Below are 20,572 nucleotides of genomic sequence, written 5' to 3' on the forward strand. Positions count from 1 at the left end.
CACATCAGTTGAGTGTGGAATTTTTTTTGTCAAATTTATTGTCCATAGACTTTTTCTTTAGAAAAAGTTTAAAGCAATCACCTTGGGCTCCCCAATGACAAAATAAAGAAAAACTTTTTGTGTCATAATTTTTGTCACAATTCTGATGTGACTAACCATGAGTGGTAGAGAAAAAATAGTTAGGCCAATTGACAATGATAGTGAATCGATTTTGATAAGGTCAATATGGTGTGAGTTTTTATTGAGCAGCATAGTGAGGTACTTCATGTAACTTAATTTATTGCAATTGAACATGTCATGGGCTCTCATGCGCTTACAAGCATTCCAAGACTGTTTGCAGGGCTACTCATGAAACCCAAAACAGTTTAACGACATACCATTTTATGCTCTCCAAACTAACTCCTCAATATCTTTCCAAGGAAAAAGTACACAAAGTGGGGTTCTTGCATTTGGAAATTGTGTGTTGTGTGTTGTTTGTGTGTGTCCATGCACATACGTATGTGTAATAAGCATAATAATAGACCTCTAAAGGGCAAAATGTATCATCAACAATGACAAACGTCAAAAGTAGATCCTATCTGATGATGCCGAAAATATCACCAGTGAGTTCTAAGCACTCCTCAAACGAAAGCAACACCTGCAAAAGTAAAACGAAGAACCTAGAAGAGAGCACCGGTGTGGTGTCGGCCGAATACCCTCCGAAGGTCAAGTTAGAATCTTGTTCCTTTAACCCTAGAGTGCTAGAGTTAAGAATATTATGCGTACCTTCATACCTAGGGTTTTTGGGGTATTTATATTGAGTAGAATTACCTTTCTTTAAGGATGCAACTTCCTTCTCAAGTTCCTTTCCATATAGGAGTCTTCCCAAACGTGCGTCGCAAGAAGTCCAAATATACACGTTTGCGTGGGGATAAAGCAAAGGCTTATCCGAAATGTATCAAACGACATGCCACGTGGCAGCCATAATTAATTTATACAGGACGGATATTCAGCAACACCCAACCGTCATAGCTGGGTCACTCATGGTGTCGACCCGTCATCTCTGTCCATCCATTTACTATTTTTATCCCCTTCAGTTGCCCCCTTCAGTCTTTAGATCCGTCCTTATATTCTGACGGATCCATGGAATGACTAAAAGCAATGTATTAAATGGGGACGGCCTTGGCATACCATGACGGACGACACGTGGCCTGTATTTCTGACGAAGAGCACGTGGCCCTCGTGGATTGGCTATTTCCCCAAAACGAGGCGTCGCTTCGTATTCCGTGCCCTCTCGTTCTATAAAAAAGCCGGATTTTTCTCTCCTCATTTTATCCTCATATCAAAAACTTGCGAGCGAGCACAACCGTCATAACAATCGTGTCTTCCGCCATTTCGGCGAATCCGTCCGTCGCTACTCGTCCGAAAACCGTCTCAATCCGGTATGTGTTACAAACCTTTCTCCGTCTTTCTCTCGAATTTCACTATTTTAAGTATATGTACTTTCTTTAGAACCGTCGGTATCTTAGGTTATACCGTCATAAATGTAGGTAATGTCTAGTGCGTCCGGTAATCGGTCGTTTGCCGCGAGGGGCGGGCTACGATGAAAAGTTTCCGTCGGGTCCAAGAGATCCCGACACTTCTAGTGAAGAGAGGAATTCGTCAAGTACCTCTTCTTCCCTTGACGGTGGTATAGAGACAGAGTTCGAGTCGTCCGGTAGTAGCTTGGACGGCGTTGATCCCCCCGTCCGCTCAATAATTGGCCCGGATGGCCTTAGGAATTCGTCATGCTTCGTCTCTCTCGGACCCCGGTAAACGATTTTAGGTCGTCCATGACCGAATCCCAACTCAACTCACTTAGGACCAAGTATCAAATACCGGATAATATCCGTCTCGTCTTCCCAAAAAAAAAATCGAGAAATGCTACTACAAGGAGTAGACGGTGTTGGGATCTACGAGCAAGCTTTAAAGGCGGGGCTCGGGTTTCCATTAAGTTCTCTTCACCGTCGACTTCTTCAATACCTTGGTCCGTCCGAGTCACCCAAATCTCCCCAATGCTCGGAGAGTGTTCATTGGGGTTGAGGTTTTGTACGGGGCAATGTACGACGGTTCCGAAGGTTGACGGTGGAAGAATTTTTCCATTGTTACCGTCCGACGAGATTGTTAAGTCCAAGGGGATGTATAGCTTCGCGGCTAGAAGTCCTTTATTGAGGCTCGTCGGTGACACCTGGACTCAAACGAGATCGGAAGAGCCGTTACTTCTTTAGAAGGGGACGAATGGATGTGTCATCCGGGAGATGTAACTAATATGCCCGTCGATTACACAACATGGGGCATAATGCCTCCGTCGGGTATGTGTATCCCTTTTGCTTCCGTCCAGTCTTTGAAGTTTGTTTTCATTTTTTTCTTTTAGGCCTAACCGTCCTTTATTGCAGCGCGAGACCGTCCACAAGTTGATTTGGAGCGTGGAATTTTACGGAGAAAATCTTCAACAAAACAAAATTGCAAGAGAGGACTTGGGCTCAACTCGTCACACTCGACACGCTTCATCGGTATTGTGACGGACCGGAACCTTCATCCGCCGCCCGTCAATACAATAACGAATTCGAAAACGTAAGTCCATCAACATCATACCCGTCTTTAATTTTTCTCTTATTTTACTTTTATTTTTCCCTTCTCATCCGTCTTTGATTTACGAGATGGACGCCGCCAGAGTGAAAGCATTCATTAAGCAACGGGCGGCGAAGAAAAACAAGAGGGAGGTCAAACAAAGGGGACGGTCCCTCCCGTACCGTCAAAACGGATTCAAGTTGAAAAAGCGGACCGTCCTCCCAAGAAGCAAAAGACCTCGAACCCGTCGTGGCCTTGGAGTGCGGAGAAGACGGTTGTCAAGCATGGAAAAGGAAAGGGCTTTATGAAAGGCCCGAAGGAGAGAAACCACCCGTCCTCTTCGGGAGGATTCTAGCTACGCCCGGAGAAGATGTCGTCTATGCGCGACACGACGACTATGCGACCTTGGCAACCATTCAACAGAGAGGCGATGGGTGAGACGGGTCTTTTCACCCTTGCACGGGTAATCTTGAATCCGTCTAGTATTGTTGCTAAGTTTCTTCACATCCGTCATGACATTGTACTTTGCTTTCGGGCCATGGTGATGATGAAAGGGCTTCTTGGCCGTTGTCTCAATCACGAGACATCTATGGACCGTCCGAGAAAGAAAGGCAAGACGATGGAGGATGAATCACGAGTTGAAGACCTACAAGATCAATATGGACGGAAAGCTCAAATGCTCGGAGCGGGTCGGAGAGGAGGTGGAAAAGGAGAACGGGCATCTTCGTGAGATATTGAAGGACAAGGAGAAGCGGTGACGGAGACAACATCCAAGCTTCACAACGCGAAGGAGATGGCCATTCTAGAATACCGGGATTCGAACTCCTTCGACGAGCCGGGGAGCTCCTGGCGACGGGTTCGATGACGCAATCCGTCGGGTGAAGTCATCGTACCCGACCCTGGACGTATCCCATATATCCATTGACGCCCAGGGCAAACGCTTGCACAATCCGTCCGTTCGTAAAGTACAGAAGAAGTATTTGCCGTCGTCGGCCCACCGACGAAGGCGAAGTTCCACCTTCCTACCACCAAATGACGGTCCAATGGTCGAGAACTCTCCTCCTAAGGATGAATAGGACACTTGCTTTTTGTAAAAGTTTTTACCGTTGTAAGAGAACTTTATTTAATCCGTCATTTGTAATTTTAACTTTGATTTATCGAATCTTTTATTGCATGTTGCTTGCTCATTATCCGTCGTACTTTCAGTTAACCCGTCCACTTGATGAATGGCCTTTCAAATGTATTTTTGCTAACCGTTCATTTTTCGAACTAGATTTCTTTCTCTTTGGGTGATCCGTCCACTTTGTGGACGTGTAGGTTTCTCACCCTGTGGGTGATCCGTCCACTTTGTGAACTTTAGGTTTTTCACCCTTTGGGTGATCCGTCCAGTTTGTGGACTCGTAAATTTCTCACCCTGTGGGTGATCCGTCCATTTTGTGGACTTGTAGGTTTCCCACCCTTTGGGTGATTCGTCCACTTTGTGGACTTGTAGGTTTCTCACCCTTTGGGTGATCCGTCCACTTTGTGGACTTGTAGGTTCTTCACCCTTTGGGTGATCCGTCCACCATGTGGACTTGTAGGTTCTTCACCCTTTGGGTGATCCGTCCACCATGTGGACTTGTAGGTTCTTCACCCTTTGGGTGATCCGTCCACTATGTGGACTTGTAGGTTCTTCACCCTTTGGGTGATCCGTCCACTATGTGGACTTGTAGGTTTTCATCAGCATGCATTTATTTAAAAAATTCCTCCCATAAGTTCAATAAACCAAATTGTTCATGAAAAAGAAAAGCTGTCTAAAGAGTAAAAACTACAACTGTCTAAAACTAAACTGAAAAGTAAGGCAGCCTAGGTATTGTGGCCGCACTATTGGTAGTACTTCTTCGGGTGCTCCGTGTTCTAGGGATGGCTCAACTTCTTTCCGTCTAATGTCTCCAAGTAGTACGTTCCCTTCCCGTGCCATGAAATGATTCGGTACGGGCCTTCCCGCCTTGGGACCCGGCTTTCCCGGGGATGCATCTTTCGTAGCGCCAAGCACTTTTCGTAACACTAGATCTCCGACTTTGAAGTCCGGTGCCGAACCTTAGAATTGTAGTGTTTTGCCATCATGTCCGGTACCGCGCGATCTTTGAGCGCCGCCGTTGCCCACGACTTCGTCAACAAGGTCAAGCTCTAGACGTAATGCTTCAGCATTCTCATTCTCGTCATAGCTTTCCACGCGGTAGCTCGTCAAACCTACTTCTGCCGGTATGAGGGCTTCAGCACCAAACGCCAATCGAAACGGTGTTTCTCCTGTTGGCGTTCTTGCCGTCGTTCTGTACGCCCATAAGACACTTGGTAACTCGTCCGGCCATATGCCCTTTGCCCCCTCGAGCCGGGTCTTGATGATCTTTAACAAGGACCGGTTCGTGACTTCAACTTGTCCTGTGGATGAGCGGGTGACGAATAGTGATTCTTGATTCCTAGCTGAGAACAAAAGTCTCGGAACGCATCGTTGTCGAATTGCTTCCCATTGTCCGACACGAGTACTCTCGGGATCCCATATCGGCAGATAATATTTCTCCATACAAAGTTGCGAATATTTTTCTCCGTGATTGTAGCAAGAGCTTCTGCTTCCACCCATTTGGTGAAGTAGTCGATTCCTACTACCAGGAACTTCAGTTGTCTTGCAGCCATTGGAAATGGACCCATGATGTCCAATCCCCATTGTGCGAACGGCCATGGGGCCGTCATGGGTGTGAGTTCCTCTCGTTGGCTGCCTAATAAGATTGCCGAACCGTTGACACTTATCGCAGGGCTCTCACGTAAATATGGGCATCCTTCGCATTGTCGGCCAATAATACCCGGCTACGAGTAGCTTGTGTACCGAGACCTCGATCCCGAGTGGTTTCCACAAATCCCTTCATGAACTTCCCTCATTACATAATCTGCTTCGTCATGGCCTAGGCATCTTAGATATGGTCGGGGAGAATCCTCTTTTGTAGAGGATGCCTTTGATTAGTATGAATCGGGCGACTCTAACCTTCGGTTTCCTAGCTTCTTCCTTCCCGTCGGAAGCTTCCCGTCCTTGAGGTATGTCACAATTGGAATCGTCCAATCGTCTTCGGTGGTTAACTCCCGCACCCGAACGTTATCTAGCAACGACGAATATTGGACAAAGGATAATACCCGTTCGGGATAACCATAGGTTCGGCCGAAGCGACCTTTGCAAGTCGATCCGCTTCTTGGTTCTCTTCTCTCGGGATTTGAGTTATTGTGAATTGGAGGTCATTAGTTCGACCCTTCACTTCTCCGAGGTACTTTCTCGTTCGTTCACTCCTGCAATCATAACTCCCATTAACTTGGCTAGCTACGATTTGGGAATCGGAGTATACCACCGCCTTCCCCGGGCCCCCGCTATTGCAAGCTCCAATCCCGCCATCGGGGCCTCATACTCCGCTTCATTATTCGTAGTAGGGAACTCCGGACGGATCATACATTCAATCTTATCTCTTCCTTACGGGGTATGGAGTACAACTCCGACTCCTCCCGCATGCTTATTGGAGGATCCGTGCATTGTGAATTCTCCATGTGGGCTCCTCGCCGCCACTTTGCTCCTCATGTGTAGTGAACTCCGCAATAAAGTCCGCCAATATTTGTCCTTTCCACGAGTTTGTTCGTGGCCGGTATTGGATATCGTACTCGGCTCGGCTCGATTGCCCACAAGGCCATCCGTCCGGCGGCTTCGAGATTGTTCATTGCTCTCCGCAATGGTTGATCCGTCAGGGACTATTATTGCGTGTGCTTGAAAATACGGTTTCGGGCTGCGGTTACAAGGCGCGAAGGCGAGTTTTTCCATCCGTGGGTACCTTTCCTGCGCCTCGTAGCGCCCCGGCTTACAAAGTAGACGGCTTCGTACCTTCCTTTCTTCTCTAATGAGAGCCGCACTTATCCGCTTGGCTAGATGAGACGTGTGTACAGGAATAATTCCTCCCCGGCGTAGACGGGCTTAGCAACGGTGGGGCACGGAGATATGCCTTCAACTCTTCAAATGCTCTTTGGCATTCGTCCGTCCATTCAAAAGATCTCCTTAGCGTCCTAAAGAAAGGGAGACACTTGTCCGTTGCTCTTGATACAAACCTATTCAAGGCGCTATCTTCCTGTCGAGGCTTTGCACTTCCTTCACTTGTCCTTGGAGGAGCTAGATCCATTATTGCTTTTACTTTCTCGGGGTTGACCTCGATGCCCCGCCGGGACACCATGAACCCTAAGAACTTTCCAAGAAGCATTACTCGAATGTGCATTTGCTTGGGTTCGGCTTCATTTTGTACGTTCGAAGAGTGTCGAAAGTCTCCGGAGGTCCCTCGGATGATCCGACGCTTTTACGCTTTTTACCAACATGTCATCTACGTAGACTTGGACGTTTCGGCCAACTGGGTGCTCGAACATCTTGTTCATTAATCTTTGGTATGTGGCTCCCGCATTCTTGAGCCCGAATGGCATCACCTTATAGCAAAAAAGCCCTTGACTCGTCACGAATGATGTCTTCTCTTGATCTGTCTTCTCCAACTTAACTGCGGTTGTACCCCGAGAATGCGTCCATGAAGCTCAACAACTCATGTTTTGCGGTTGAGTCGACTAAGGCGTCAATCCGTGGGAGCGGGTAATCGTCTTTAGGGCATGCTTTGTTCAGATCCGTGAAATCAACGCACATTCTCCACTTCCTATTTGACTTTTTGACCATTACCACGTTCGCCGACGGTCCGGGTAGTACACCTCTCGTATGAAGTCCGCTTCTCGTAGCTTCCGCACTTCCTCGCCGCGGCCCGATCTCGCTCGGGGGCAAACACGCGTTTCTTTTGTCTGACCGGGGGGAAGGAGGGTGATACATTCAATTTATGAACTATGACAAATGGATCTATTCCCGGCATGTCGTCATGGCTCTATGCGAACACATCTTGGTTCTCTTTGAGGAACGTTAAAAGCGCATGTCGAATCAGTTGGTCGACCGAGGTTCCTATCCTGGTGGTTCGATCAGGCCTTGAATCATCTAGTTGGACTTCTTCCAATGTCTCCACGGGTTCTGCCATTATTCTCTGTTCTTCGATGCTCATTGTCTGTACAGGGGTCATCCATCTCCATCATGGCCACGTAGCATTCCCTCAGCTTACTTGATTTCCGCGTAGTTCTCCAACCCCATGTTCAGTGGGAAACTTGATCATCAGATGGTAGGTTGAAGTGATGGCTTTCCATGCGTTGAGTGTAGGTCGTCCGAGTATGGTGTTGTATGCTGAAGAACAATCCACCACTAGAAAGGAGACATTTTTAGTTATTTGTCGTGGGTAGTCTCCTACCGTTACCTCCAATGTGACGGATCCTAAAGGATGGACTCGGGTTCCCCCAAAGCCGACGAGGGGCGCGCGTGCGGGATCGGGCGCTCGCTTTGCAATCCCCATCCTGGCCGGAACGCAGGATAGTAAAGGATGTCTGCTGAGCTCCCGTTGTCTACTAGAACTCGGTGGACGTTGAAATCCCCTACCTGGATGCTAACCACAAGCGCGTCGTCATGGGGGTGGTGAAGGCGCCGGGCCTCGTCTTCAAAAAACTCGATGCGTCGGAGCCGTTTCGCCGCATTTTTTCTAATGAAGGTCCCGTCGATTGGACACTTTGTACCGTCCGTAAATAAGTCTTTCGGCCTTCTTGGACGATCCTGCGAAGCGTTGCCCCCATTATCATCCGTATGTCCGGCTACCGGTGGTCCGGGACGCTCGTTTTCCCGTCTAGGATTCTCGCTCCCCGAGGATGATCGAGTTCTTTCCTTCCTCACGAACCTTTGCAACCTTCCTTGCCTTATAAGGGCTTCAATCTGTTGTTTCAAATCAAAACAATCCGTCGTATCATGGCCGTGGTCCCGGTGAAAGCGGCAATATCTATCTCTCGACCTCTTGTTCGGATCTCCCTTCAACTTACCCGGGAATGTCAAGCTTCCTTCATCTTTGATTTGCATTAAGCACTTGGTCAATTGGGGCTATGAGGGGGTGAAACTTGTGAACCTCCCCGAAGGCGGTTTGGGTCTCCGGTCTTCTCGTCGATCTCTCGGTTCTAGCCACTTTTCGTCCGTTATCTGGTTTCATATCTTCCTCTCTCCCTTTTCTTTGGTTTGTAGTCTTCTCTGGCCGGCCAAGGCATCCTCCGCGTTCATATACTTCGTCGCCCCGTAATAGACATCGGACATAGTCTTTGGGTCATTCTTACATAGGGAAAATAAGAACTTACCCTCTTGTAACCCGTTTGTGAATGCTTTGCCACAAGTGTCTTGTCGTCGGCCTCGTCTATCGAGAGGGATTCCTTATTAAAGCGGGCTATATAAGACCTTAAAGTCTCACCCTCTCGTTGTTTAATTCCCAATATACATGCAATAGACCTCTTGTGCCGATGACTTCCAATGAAGTGTGACACGAAGCTGTGCACCTAATTCCTTAAAAGTGCCGATGGAATTAGGCGTCAACTTGCTGTACCAATCCCTCGCAGCCCTTTCAAGGTGGTGAGGAAAGCCCCGCACATGATCTCGTCCGGTACACCCCGAAGATGCATTAGAGTTCGAAAGACTCTGTGTGATCCAACGGGTCCTTGGATCCGTCATAGTTTTCCACATGGGGCATTTTAAACTTCGAAGGGACGGGGTATGAATTCACCAACGCCGTGAATGGTGAATCCGTTCTATGGACTAGGTCGTCCAGTTGCTGGATACCCTTCCCTTAAGGGCGTTCATCATGGCATCCATACGTTCCCTCATCTCCCGCATCTCGGTGGCTATGTGGGTCGGCACTTGTTTCTAAAGCAAGTGGTGGATTGGTTTCTTGTCGCTCGGGTCTAGTCGGAGCGTTGCGCCTCGGGGTCTTTCCACGTTCCTTCCTTCGGGGCTAGCGCCCTCCCGATCTTCTGGTGGTGCACTTTGATTTGCGGTTATTTGCCGCAACTCGTTCTTCCAAATCATGATTTTGCTTAGTGAGGCGCTCAACCGCCGCCGCAAGCGTTTGGACTGCCTTTCCAAAGCGGTGGCACGTGGTTCGTCGCCTTGATTGTTGTTCGTCGCCATCGATCGGGTGAGTGCCATGCAACTCTTTGTCTCGGGGATAGAGCGAGGCTAAAAATAATCGAAGATTTTCTTCCTCTTTCCCACGTACGGCGCCAACTGATGATGCCGAAAATATCACCAGTGAGTTCTAAGCACTCCTCAAACGAAAGCAACACCTGCAAAAGTAAAACGAAGAACCTAGAAGAGAGCACCGGTGTGGTGTCGGCCGAATACCCTCCGAAGGTCAAGTTAGAATCTTGTTCCTTTAACCCTAGAGTGCTAGAGTTAAGAATATTATGCGTACCTTCATACCTAGGGTTTCTGGGGTATTTATATTGAGTAGAATTACCTTTCTTTAAGGATGCAACTTCCTTCTCAAGTTCCTTTCCATATAGGAGTCTTCCCAAACGTGCGTCGCAAGAAGTCCAAATATACACGTTTGCGTGGGAATAAAGCAAAGGCTTATCCGAAATGTATCAAACGACATGCCACGTGGCAGCCATAATTAATTTATACAGGACGGATATTCAGCAACACCCAACCGTCATAGCTGGGTCACTCATGGTGTCGACCCGTCATCTCTGTCCATCCATTTACTATTTTTATCCCCTTCACTATCAATCCACAATTGTTCTTACTTTGACTTGATGTGACTCAGAAGTCATTTGAATTTCCATTAAACTAGATTTTGAACAAAAGTTTGTAGATATGATCTCAAGAAAGGATTTTTTTTATAAATAATTTCGAGAAAGAAAAAGGTCAAGATGATATTGATGCTAATGATAAAAATTTTTCTTATCAAATCATCCCTTTCATTTATTTTGATATGTTTGATCACCTTTATAATTTTTTTCCCAATCATGCTTCTTCACATTTTCAGCTTTTTGTATTTGATATAAGTAGAACCCATCATCTTGTACCGTCCAAATGCAATGGTTTCTACCACAGTACTTTTCCCATGTTTTGTTTGCAACATACACATCAAAAGTAGCATGGAAATCCTCGTACCAAAAGTAGCAATAGAAATGTGTCGTTCCTAGATAGTTGACATTGAAAGAGAATTCCCATTTTCCTTTGTGATGAAGAGTTTTTAGGCCAAAATCTTCATCTCTAGATCTACAATGGTAGCCAAGGGGTCCATTGTTGGCGTTGTTGATGATTTGTACGTTTTGCTTTCTAAGTGGGTTTGGTATTCGCTTAAAAGAATTACTTAGGCCAAAGGCTAAGACAAGGACAAACACAAAACAATAAAATTGGGATAATATCTTGTGTTTCATTTTCCTGATGCTCGGAAAAAATATTTAGCTATACTTGAAATGCATTTCCCTTCTACTTCTATAGGTAGCTGCTCAGTTGTATGTATACAAAGAATGCTCAAATTCAATGACTGCTGTATGTATCAAAATCACTTTCACTTATCATTGAGAAAATTGCATTGACTTCCATGAAGTTTACTGAAATTATATTAACCTTTCTTTTTCTCGAATTGTACACATACCTCATTAGCTTTTTAAAGTAAACTACACTCAGCTCCCTAGTAATTTAACAACGTTAAATCCACCAAAGAAAAAGAAAAATTAATATAAGTTTTTTGTGTAATTCCACTTTAGCCTTCATTTTCAAATGAAATTATCAGTTTCTTATCTATAATGAATGGGTTCAAAAGTGACAAAATTTTTTAATCCAAACAAACAAAACTAGGAAAAGCTTAGAAAATCAATCTTGAGATTAAAAGATCAAATCAATATAGTATGTCTCAAGATTTATAAGAAAGAATGTTGATGTGTTTAGTCAACGACTTTGGAGTCAACCAAACAACAAGATTGCCCCCCTCCCCAATTGCCTCATACTCAATGATCCAATACTACTCCAAGCTAAAAAAAAGGTTATTTGACAGCCCCTTTGTATTGATAATTGGCAATAATGAAAGGCTACAATTATGGCAGTTTCCTTCGAATTACCCCCAGCCTCTACCCTTCATTAGTTTTTGACATTTTGTAAAAAAATATACAATTAGAGATCACATTATGCAAGTTGATGAACTATGTGAATACTTCTCGCAGTTTAGTGGGTAGTGCTCCACGATAAGGTTTTCTATACATGTCACTACAAAAAACGCGGGCTATAGACGCGTTTTGAATCTTATTTCTTGATGAGAATTTAATGTTATATTTCTTTGATGAGATGTTTTGAATCTTGCAATGTTGATTTCTTGACCTTTTCATATTATGGTATGTTATTGAATTTTGATAAAAAAATTTCGCTTTTCACTTTTAAACCTTTTAATTATAGATAAGAAAATGGACAATTCATTTGAAAAGGAGGGAAATTGTGAAAATATACAAAATTTCTAAATTAGTTTGTTTTTTCTTTTTTCAATTCCGTTATTAGATTTAAGGGTGTTAAGTTGCAAAAGAGGTGATTATAGTTTATTTTAAAAAAATAAGGGAGGTATTTGTATGATTACAATTATAGAGGAGGTCAATGTAATTTCAATTAATCTCAACCAATGTCAATGCAATTTTCCCACTTTTCATTTTCGGTAATCAACAACAAAAGTTTTAATAAATATGCTTTGTTAAATGTCTAGCGTTAAATATACTTGCTTATTAAATGCCATGACTCATTTAATGGATTTGAAAATAAATTTGTCTTTGTCTATATGTAGCTATTAAGTTTCAAGCAATAAATATGCTTTTAATATTTGCATTAATTAATTTCTCTCATACATTAATAAATACACAATATTTAATTTTCAAGTTTGAAATATACTGGCTTATAAAATATCTTCACATTCATTGAATATACATGAAAATAAATTTGTCAAGTCTAGTTTTTAAATGTCTTGCACTAAACATGGTTCTTTAAAAGAATAATGTTAGAACCATCGCATCTTCTTGATACGATGGTCACTTTACAAGTATAAATACTTGTGGGGTGTGGGGGGCAAGGACCGGGGTTCAAGTTTTCAGGAGGGAGCTTCACACACATATACACTTAGATTAGGTTAGAGTAGAATTCTATCTTGTATCAAAAAAATAATAATAATAATGTTAGAGATACAAACTATTTTACAAAATTTTTATAAACTGCTGATGTGGTGAGTGATTATTAGTAAATGAAAAAGTAATATTAATGGTGGGCAAGATGAAAACCAATAAGAGGTTGGCCACATCAACATTTTGTAAAAATATTGTAAAATAGTTATGCTTGTAGCATTACTCTGTTTAAAAATGATGAGTATTTATTAATTTTTCTTACGTTAATAAATGAGTAGTTTTTCTCATTATTTATTTATAGATATAATATATTTTCAACTTATGGCATCAACTCAAATCTCATATCTATTTGGTTTGGTATAGATAAAGTTTGAATCTCAAATCTCTTAGACAACTATAAGAGATTGTACTAATTGTATTAACTGAAACTCACATAAATTACATATATTTGAATTTTGATTTTAAATGTCTAAATACACATTAAATATACCCAACTATAAATTACACCTAGTTTAGTTATTAAAAGTTTGTCAATAAATATGATTACTTAATAAACTATGAAATGACTACTTTGTGCTTAGGATTTATGGAGGTGGTTGGGCTCTAAATTGAGATAAATTTAGAAGTTTAAAACTATGTAAGGGTAAATTTTCGTGCCTTTCGAGGGGAAGAGTATCGTAACTGACAAAAAAATTAATAATCAACTAATAACCCTTTCTTAAAAGCTCGAATAATACTAGGGACACAACTTTTGACATAATTTTGTGCCACAACTCATCATATAGCGAGTTGTAATTGGTAAGAGTGTGTCCCTACATGACCCACTAACACACTCTTACCAATCACAACTCACAATGTGGCGAGTTGTGACACAAAATTGTGCCAAAAGTTATGTCTCTAGCATAATTCTAAAAGCTCTAGTTCTCTCAAAGACTCGAATATTTAGTGCGATTTGAAACTAAGGACTCCTACTTCGTTTATAGACGAAGAAACCTTTGGTTGATGAGTTGAAGTGAATTACAAATCATCAAGGCTGGAATTTTCTAGCATTTTTCTTCTAAAATGTTTGGATTAAGTTGCATCCTAGAAAAATCAAGAAAATTATTTAAATTTTGAACACAACGCTAAAGTGCCATTTGATGGTTTCTACGTGCCAACCGGTACTTGATGCACTAGTCTAAGTGAAAATTGATGCACTAGTCTAAGTGACAATTGGCATTTTAACTAGGGGTGTCAAAAGGGTGAGTTTGAGGTGGACATAATAGGGTTGAGTACATAAACTCATTTACCCATTTATTATCCATTTTACTAATTACTTTTGACCCAAACCTAACCCAACCCAGTTATTATGGGTAAATCCCAACCCACCCAATTACGCAATAATCTTTTTATTTTTATTTTTATTTAAGATGAAATTTCTACTATAGTCTAATCTAAGTGTATATGTATGTGATACTCTCTCCTAGAGACTTGAACCCCGGCCTTTACCTCCTACACCCCACAAGCACTTAAACTTGTGGTGGAGTGACCATCGCACCAAGGGTGTACAAAGGTCCTAATTATGCAATAATCAAAATTACCAAAATGCTACTAAAACTTGAAAATGACCAAAGTACTCATAAAATCATTTAAATTTACCAAAATACCCCCTAAACCTAAAAAATGATCGAAATACCCCCGAAACCTAAAAAATGACCGAAATACCTCTGAAACCTAAAAAATGACCAAAATAACCCCGAACCCTAAAAATTGACCAAAATAACCCCAAAACCTAAAAATGACCAAAATAACCCCCTTAAAACTAAAAAATGACCAAAATACCCCATAAAACCTAAACAATGACCAAAATACCCTTAAACCTATAAAATGGCAAAAATAGCCCTAAACCTTTAAAATGACCCAAATAAACCCAAAACCTCTTAAATGACCACAAATAACCCGAAACCTATAAAATTACCAAAAATACACTGAAACCTCTAAAATTACCAAAATAGCTCAAAACTTAAATGACCAAAATACCCCTCAAAGTATCTAAAATGACCAAAATACCACTAATCCTATAGATGAACAAAATACACATGAAGCCTCTAAAATTACCAAACTAGGGGTTTGGGGTATTTTGGATGTTTCGAGGATATTTTCATCAAATTAAAGGTTCTAAGAGTATTTCAGTCATTTTGTAGGATTTGAGGGAATGTCACTAATTTTTTAGGTTTAAGGGGTGTTTCGTTATAGATTTTGGAGCTATTTTGGTAATTTTCTAGGTTTTGTAGGTCTTTTAGTCATTTTTTAAGTTTTGGGATATTTTGGTCATTTTTTAGGTTTTAGGGGTATTTTAGTTATTTTTTATGTTTAAAGGTATTTTTGTCATTTTTTTTTATGTTTAGGGGTATTTTAGTTATTTTTTATGTTTAAAGGTATTTTTGTCATTTTTTTTTATGTTTAGGGAGTATTTTTGTTATTTTTTAGTTTTAAGGGGGATTTTGGTCATTTTTTTAGGTTTAGGGCGTATTTTTATCGCCTTATATGTTTAATGGGCATTTTTTATTTATCATTTTATAGGTTTGAAGGTATTTTGGTCATTTTCTTTAGATTTCAGGGATATTTTGGTCATTTTTTAGGTTTAAGGGTTATTTTGGTCATATTTAGGTTTTAGGGGTATTTCGGTCATTTTTTAGGTTTTTGGGGTATTTCGGTTAATTTTTAGGTTTCGAGGGTATATCGATCATTTTTTAAGTTTAGGGAGATATTTTGGTAATTTTTAGGTTTCGGGGGTATTTCAGTCATTTTTTAGGTTTAGGGGGGTATTTTGGTAATTTTTACGTTTTGGGGGCATTTTGGTTAGTTTTTAGGTTTAGGGGGGATTTTGGTCAATTTTTAGGTTTAGGGGGTATTTTGATCAATTTTTAGGTTTCAGAGGTATTTTGGTCATCTTTTAGGTTTAAGGTATTTTTGTCAATTTTTAGGTTTTGGGGGTATTTGGTCATTTTTTAGGTTTCGGGGTATTTTGGTAGTTTTAGGTTTAGGGGTATTTTGGTCTTTTTTTTGGTTTTAGGGGGTATTTTGGTCTTTTTTAGGTTTAGGGGGATATTTTGGTTATTTTTTAGGTTTAGGGATGTTTGGGTCAATTTTTATCATTTTTTTAGGTTTTAGGGGTATTTTGATCATTTTTAGGTTTAGGGGGTATTTTGGTCAATTTTTAGGTTTCGGGTGTATTATGGTCCTTTTTAGGTTTAAGGGTATTTTTGTCAATTTTTAGGTTTAGGGGTATTTTTGTCAATTTTTAGGTTTTGGGGGGTATTTTGGTCATTTTAAGGTTATAGGGGTAATTTGGTCAATTTTTAGGTTTCGGGTGTATTTCGGTTATTTTTTTTAGGGTATGGTGATACTTTGGTAGTTTTAAATTTTTGGGGTATTTTGGTCTCTTTTAGGTTTAGAAATATTTTGGTCATTTTTCGGTTTAGAAGGTATTTTGGTAATTCTTAGTGGTTTTGGAGTGTTTTAGAGTTGGACAATTTGTAAAAATGATACTTGGATCATAATTGGGTCTAATTGAGTACTCAATTAAAACCCAATAAATATACGTTAATGTTAATTGGATTTAATTGGGTTAATACCCATTTAACCCAATTAATAATTGAGTGAGTTTGGGTCTCATTTAAGTGGGTGGGTTTGGGTTGATTTTGCCACCCCTAATTTTGACTCAATGACTCATGTTTGTTTTGTTTGAGTTCTACTCAGGATTTTGACCAATCTAAGAGATAAATACTACTATGAACTTTTTTATTTTATTTTATTATTATCCTTTTTCAAGTAAGATAACTCCAAGGTATATTTATGAATTTTGAATATTAGTTAATTATCTTATTTAAAAGATAATCAAGTATTAATTAAAAATATATCAACTATACAATGGAATTTTGTATATTACATGCATCAAAACTCTTAGTTTAGTTTTGTTCTAATGAAATTATGACATATAATTAATTTAAAATTAAATTTTAAAGAACCAATTTTAATTATTGATCATAATCATATGTGATCAACGTTGACCATGATTATGCATACTAATTATTGTTAAAACGTGATTAAGCCTAATCTTGCAATCTGGTTCTTCGATTTAAGCTTATGATGTGTCATTTTGATAGTTAGGTCTTGTAGATTTCTTTTTAATTAAAATTTGAAAATATGATGGTCAAATTATGATTTTTCATTGTATCATAGAATGAAGGTTTTGCTCATGATAAAGTTAAATGGAGGTTGCAAGACAGGGTATTTATAAATAGACATTCATGCATAAGATTAACTTTGATTATATTTTAATTGGTCAAAAAATGATTTTTATAATAATCTTTGCATCAAGTTCCACAAGAATATTAGTGGCACCAAATTTATAACGCTAGAAGAAGTCTATCTTTGAGATCCCATAATTCAGCCATCACACTTGTCATATGGCTAGTTGATCTAGCAAAACCTTTTAACCAATTCCCCTCTCTAGATTTGAGTAATCCTCCTCCTCCTCCCCCCCCCCCCCCCCAAAATATCCCCCCTCTTTGTTTGGATTTCTGAAAGAAGAGTCATTTGTGTTGAGCTTGGTCTAGCCTTTGGGGGTGGGGGATTTACTTTTTGGAAAAATCTCACCTCTCAATATCTCTTACAACAAATAGATCAGAGCAAATTTCCCTTTCCCTTTCAATTCTCTTCCTAAGCAAACTAATCTAGCAATGGTAGATCTAACATCTAAGGCTTGAGTTTTTGGCAGCAGCAAATGAGCCCAACCGTTTTAATGAAAATTTTTGCGCAAGAACTCGTGAGAACTAATCACAATTTTAAGAACCGTGAAGTTGAACTACGGTTCAAATGGTTCCTTCACTTTTTTGTGGTACTCTTAACTTCACTTAAAAGTTCCTTCTAAACTGATGATTTCATAGAACAAATAAAATAGAATCTAAATATCCGCCACAAATGGAGCAAATGGGATTGAGGACAAACCCTCTTAAACCTAGAACTTCATAGGAGAAAACACTATTATGGCAGTTAAGCCAAATATCAATGAGCTTGACCCTTGATAAAGTTGTACTTTTGATTCCCAAGGAAAGGTAGTTGGGTGTAATAGGTTCAACCTTCTATCCATAAGTTAGACCGACTTAAAGGGGAAAATATATTTTGAATAAGTTCAAACCAAGGCGTCTTCTGTATATATTTGGGTTAATGGGAAGAGTGATTGCTATGACATCAAAGTCGCTAATTATTAATAGCGTTCATCTATATATATAAAACTGAAATCTCTGAAATTCTCACAATTTTCCATGTCAGCACAATATTTAAATAAAATTATTTTTTTAGTCCAAACTTAATCAAGAGTGAAGCTCTATCTCTTTAATAAGTCTAACTTAAACTCAAACTCATCATTATCATTTTTTTAAAAATAAAATTATTTTTATTTAATCAAAACTTAATAAGGAGTGAAACTCTATCTCTCTAACAAGTCCAACTTAAACTCAAACTCAAACTCAAACATTGATAATCTATATAAAAACAAAAATTATGATAGGACTCAAAAAAAAAAAAAAAAAAAAAGAAGACTTACGTTGATAATTGTGGGTTTGGTTTTTGGGTTGAAATTTCTACTATTTTTATTTTATTTTATTGTATATGGCAGATAAAACATTTCTATTTTTTTGGAGAAAAATCAAAGATGCAACCTATGTCTTCTAGCCTAAGGAATGATAAGGTATGTTATATATAAATTTATTGAATTTGGTTTGGTTCTGAAGTAGAATTTGGGGATTCTATAAATTTTGAAGTTTTAAGTCTTGGAATTTTTGGTATTTGCATCTCAGTAAATTGATCTTAATTCTTCACCTTAAATGTTTTTTATTTAGGTTCATGTGATTTTTTGTTTTCTAATTAAAAGCTATATTTTTAGTTGATTAATTATTTGTTTGGATTAATTTCAAATTTTTTTTTTTCAAAATGTCTATTTACACATTGTTGAATTTTTTTTCCAGAGTCAATAGTTTTTCCATGAAGCGCACGGATTAGCGACTAGTTGTTTTGAAATACATGCTTTAGGCTTGATATTTATGTCTTGCCAAAAGTCTTGTGATTTAATAATATTGTTAGGCTTCTCTTATAAAAAGAATCAAGCTTCAAACACATGGTTTTAGACACAAATCGGACCATATGGTCCTACTTGATTAACCTTGAACCCCTCACCATCATAGTTCTTTTAACCCCTAGGACTGTTCTATACAAAAAAGTGAAGGAACCATTTGAACCATAGTTGTGTTAGGGTTTGTGTCCTAAAATCCAATATATCGGTATGTTATAAACAATTAAATTGTTTAATTATATGAGACTATTTATAAATGGCCTAATAGGATATTATCATTGTCCTTGAGATGTATTGTATGTAATTTATGTTATATATTTATAGAAGATATAAATCACAAGTTCTTTGTAAACTTAAAATATAGTTCGTAGTCAATAATGAAATTGGTTGTTTCATCTGCGAAGATTATAACACATCAACTAAGATGGTTTGTCTTGATCATGGAAGTGGAAACTTTTAGTTAATGTGTGTAAGACATATTGAACAGAACCATTGTGAAATTAATTATTCAATTAACAATTGTCACATGAATAATTAATATCAGGACTTCTAATTTCATAGATTCTCAATCTTGAGAGGATAGTAAACTCGATCATGAAATGCAGGTTACTTTGATATATCAGGAGTGAGATCTAGTTTAACAGTCAAAACCTCAGTATGTTGGGTAATCACACATGGTGTTGAGGAACATATATTCTCAAGGTAGAATCCATAATCTCTTTCTATAGAGACACGAAATATCTCCTTGAGATAAGTTTAATGGGAACTGGTTATTCAAAGCCGGCCATTTTAGTAAGAGTTACTAAAGTTTATATTTTATGATATTAGATTTCATAAATAAACATAACTAAAAGATTAAACTGGGTACTCAAGGAATAAAATAGTTGTTTACAAAGTGACAGTTCATTATGACTTTATGCACTATGAATATTTTATGGAAGGGTCAAATGATATCATATTAGAGTCTTGGGATATAATTTATTAATAAGTCCTATAGTGCAATTATATTTCCATAATAGTACTTGTTATATAATTAATGGTAACTTTGGGCTTGTCAAGAGTTGACAGATAAGTCTGAGGCCCATTGGAGTTAGAGCCTTATTAGTCCATTTGGTCCCATCCTAAGCCACACACTTAAGCCCAATTGGACTGGCCTATAAAGCTAGCCTAATTAGATAATCAGTTTTTATTTAATAAGAGTTATTAAATAAAGTATCTGCTAAGGTAGTAATGGTGTACATATGATTAAAAGAAGAGAAAATAGTTTTTCTCTACAAAATCTTAAAAAACACGCTTTGCCAAAGGAAAATCAACGTACACAAGAACTGATTGAGAGACCACTTATCTTGAGCACCATGTGGAATTGAGATGAAGATTGAAGGTATTCTCAAGTTTTGTTTTTGAATCTCACTGCATCAAGTTATGCTTTCTTTTCTTTGTTCTAGAATTCAATGTTACATGTTATCTCTCATGAATAAAGTAGATCATTGTGTTGCTTCCGCTGTGAGTTTTGTATGAGATGCAAAACCGATTTTTCCAACAAGCTGAACTTCACGGTTCTCAAAATTGTGAACAGTTCTCACGATTTCTTGCACAAAAATTTTCACTGAAATCGCTTGGGCTCATTCGTTGCCGCCAAAAACTCAAACCTTAGATGTTAGATCTACCATTGCTAGATCAATTTGCTTAGGAAGAGAACTGAAAGGGCAGGGGAGATTTGCTTTGATCTATTTGTTGTAAGAGATATTGAGAGGTGAGATTTTTCCAAAAAAGAAAAGAGGTAGAGAGGTGGAGAGAGTCTCAGACAGAAAAGAG

Source organism: Castanea sativa, chromosome 5, assembly GCF_040712315.1.
Source record: "Castanea sativa cultivar Marrone di Chiusa Pesio chromosome 5, ASM4071231v1".
Lineage (NCBI taxonomy): Eukaryota > Viridiplantae > Streptophyta > Magnoliopsida > Fagales > Fagaceae > Castanea > Castanea sativa.